This window comes from Cicer arietinum, chromosome 3 (assembly GCF_000331145.2).
Source record: "Cicer arietinum cultivar CDC Frontier isolate Library 1 chromosome 3, Cicar.CDCFrontier_v2.0, whole genome shotgun sequence".
Lineage (NCBI taxonomy): Eukaryota > Viridiplantae > Streptophyta > Magnoliopsida > Fabales > Fabaceae > Cicer > Cicer arietinum.
The window spans coordinates 31,456,216-31,460,373 of record NC_021162.2 but is presented as its reverse complement, the minus strand read 5'-3'; positions in this window follow the sequence as shown (position 1 = coordinate 31,460,373).

Sequence of the window (4,158 nt, the reverse complement as noted above, 5' to 3'; positions counted from 1 at the left end):
ATTGATAAGAAAGTGGAACACTATGCCAAAAGTGCCAACAAGACTAGAAAAGAGTGGTCTTTGAACCTAATGGTTGAGAATGGGATCAATTAAGGAAGGAAAGGTTTCCCTCCTTAAGAAAATCTAAACTTCAACCAATGGGTGATGGCCTCTTCAAGATTTTGCAACAAATACATGATAATGCAAACAAGATAAACTTTTCTAATGAGTATCAAGTTAGTTCCACATTCAATGTTAGTGACTTTCCTCCTTGTGATGTAGGTGAGACAGATGTGAAGGTGCAAACACGAGAAAGGGAGTTGAATTGTGTTGAACAAAGTTGATAACTTTTTCTTAATTTGTTGAAGGCTGGTTAATTTTTGTGAATTACTTGGATTAGAAGCAATCGAATTCACAAGTAGCAAACAATGAAAGCATAAATAATTTGATACATAGATTTATCATGGTTCACCACTAACTTGGATACATCGTGCCCTCTTATTCATAAGGCTTTAATCCACTAATTCAATTAGCTTGAATTATAAAGCACCTGGCTCTCCAAGCCAGTCTTCCCAAACAACCTAATAACCCCAGACTTTTGAGGACCTAACCACCTTGACCCTACAAGCTAAGTCTTCTCTTAACAACCTGGCAACTTCAGATTGAAGAAGGAACTAACCATATTCACCCTAAAAACCAATTTTTCTCCTAACAACCCCATATTGAAGAAGGAACTAAACCACTACCAGTTGGATACAAAAGATTTGAACTTTAAGTGTTTGTTTCTAACAAAATTGATAATAACAATAACTCTCACACTCTAAGAAAAAACAGTTAAATATATTTCTCATTCGAAAAAGTTTTTCTCTCTTTGAACTCTATGAATAATATTTTCTATTTTCTGATGATTTTCTTCTTCAGCCTTAAGTATTTATTTATAGTTAAAATTTGGGTTTCAATTTAGTCCTTGTTTAATTCTGAATTGTATTTTATTCAGATTGAGTTTGTAAGTTTTTTAGATTGATTATATTCCTATCTTTTAATGATTGTGTTCGTAAATTCTCCGTATTGATTCTATTTGTATTTTTATTCAGATTATGTTTGTAAATTCTTCATATTGATTTTGTTCATATTTTGTTGTAGATAAATTTTCTTCAAATCTAGACCATATCTTCTTTTCAACTTGGTCAAAGATTTTCTTCAATTATAAATATGAATCAAATCTTATTTTAGATTTTCATCAATTATAAATTTGAATCAAATCTTATTTTAGATTTTCTTCAATTATAAATTGGAATCAAATCTTATTTTATATTTTCTTCAATTGTAAATCTAAATCAAATCTTATTTCATATATCCTTCAATTATAAATTTGAATCAAATTTTATTTTAGATTTCCTTCAGCTATAACTTTGAATCAAATCTTATTTTAGATTTTCTTCAAAAACATGAATCTTCTTTCATAAACTTTGAAGTCAAATATGTTCTCATAAAATACTTTTGTTATCATCAAAACTCTAAGTATAAAATCAACTTGGGTCCAACAGGATGATGAGGAGCTAAATTTGAGGACAAATTCTTCTCGAGAGGGAGGAGTGTTAGTGCAAAAGTGATTTTAGCTAAAACCATTTGATTAATATTTGGATGGTAACACAAAATAATAAATAAAGAGCAATTATCCCCTAATTGTATATGCTAAGTGCACATATTAAGTTGAAAGACAAATACTTATATCAATGACAATGCATTCTACAGTATCATGTATTACAAGTATATTAGATATCTACAAATGGAGGAAGTTGTAATACAACAAAACAAATACTGCAAAAACAAGTGCAACAAAGCATGTGTTTCAATATAAGATATATCCTCTAATGATTTGACAAAGACAAAAGAAACCAAGACACTTATGCTCTACAACCTATGTTTGGTGACACGCGTCTTTGTTATCGCAAGCTTCAGATTGACTCTAAAGAAGCAAGCAAGCTTCAGTTGACTTTGGTAATACGCGAGCAATGTTAAGTCTTGGTTGCCTCAAGACATGCAAGCAATGTTGTAATTATATGCCTTTAACGAATTCAACATGTGTTCTGAATCCTATTCCTCTAATGAATTCAACAAGTGTTTATTCATCTACCTCTGATAAATGTGACAAGTAAGAATCTGCCTCTGCCTCCGATAAGTGAGACAAGCAAGAATCTGTCTCTACCTTTCATAAACATGACAAATAGTAACTGCTTATGCCTCTAATAAACACATCAAGATTATGATTGTCTCACTCTGAGTTATTGTGTTACCTCTAAAAAAGTCAATGCTTTGATGAAAGTCAACACTCCAAAGAAGACAAAGTAATTTTGCATTCTTCGATGAACATTCTGAATTTGGTACGTGTCTGAAAGTCCTTAAGATTTGATTTGATCATAATACCTTCTGATTCCCTTATGATTCTCGATCCTCAATACCAAGATACGCAAAATCATTCATGGAGACATATATTGATACTTATGAAAGATTGAATTGCCTTAAATGGTGAATGAAGATCTTCAACGGTAACATTCTGAACAGACACTTTTCTCTATATTTAAGAAGAACTCACTCGGTCCTTTACAAGAGTGAAAGAGGGATAGAGAGAGAGAGAGAGAGAGAGAGAATATATGAGAGAAAATGAAAAAGGCTATGTGTTAAAAGAAGAAAATCTAAAATAACCAAGAACACATCTAACCATAAGAATAAGTGAATTAACTTTTCATATAGAGTTATTAGGATTGATGTAAATTAGTCAAAGTATTCCCACACATATGTACTGATATAGGACTTAGTTTGTAACATCCTCTTGATGAGACTTAGAATCCTAAAAACAAACTTTTTTTATGAAATCAAACACAATCTAGAACTAATGTAAATCAACCCCACAGTGGCAATAACCCTTTCATCCTCAAGAGATACCGGAAAAGGTACAATAACCCTTATAAACCTCAACGAAATGATGTCAGAATGTTGAAGAAGGTTTTGGGGACCTGTTCTTGTTCTTGTTCTTGTTCTTGTTCTTGTTCTTGTTCTTGTTCTTGTTCTTGTTCTTGTTCTTGTTCTTGTTCTTGTTCTTGTTCTTGTTCTTGTTCTTTTTCTTGTTCTTGTTCTTGTTCTTGTTCTTGTTCTTTTTCTTGTTCTTGTTCTTGTTCTTGTTCTTCTTCTAATTTTCTGATCACTGTAGACAATTATTGGATTTAAATTGTTGATCGTTGTTGACTATTATTGGAGTTCAATTTAGATCTAAGCTTCAATTCATCATTTTGTTTCTAAATTTAATTTTTATCTAAGCTTTAATTCATAATTCGATTGCTTGATCGTTATTGGTATTATCACAATGTTTTATCTTTCATAATGTAACTAACTAGGCACTTTAATCTTTTCAAGTGTGAACAAAAGTAACCACTTGGACATTTGATTCTTTAGTATCAAAATCAGAGGTAGTGAGCCTTTATTAGATTATGTTTCTAAGTCGTGTGTCTTTAGAGTCAAGTTCAAGAGTCATAAATTTTATTAGAGTCAAAGTCATTGAATTTTTCTAGAGCCATTGACTTTTCATTGTGTGTTGACTTCTCATTAGAGGCATTGACTTTCCGCGAAAACCATAAGTAATATGAACTTCATAGTTAGACCCAATCATCTTCTGGTGTTGAATTACTGGCAGAGGCAACATAGAAGAGGTAGAGCCAGTGTTGCATATCCGAGTCAGATACTTGCTTTGAGCTGCTTTATTGGAAGTAGCTTATTAGAACATGTTGCATTTGACTTTAGAGTCTCATCTTTAGAGGTTAAACCTTGGAGGAAAATCATCGAAGTCAGATCCTTCGAGGCAGGGGCAGGTCTTTACAGGCATCTCCTTTGGAGGGTGCGTGTTGTTCCTTTCCTATGATGCATCCTTTTATTATGTTTCCTCTTAATATACTCGCTTCCTCTAATTTGAGATGCTTCCTCAGATGGGTGCACTTCCTCTGATATGAGGTGCTTCCTTTGATCTTGGGCGCTTTCTCTAATTCTTGTTGCTTCCTTTAATATATTTGCTACACACTCAATTAAATTATCAGTGCATTAAATTGTTCCACAAAGTATATTTTGTTATCATCAAAACAAGATAATGAATTGTTCTACAAACCATCTAGGTTCTAACTTTTTCTT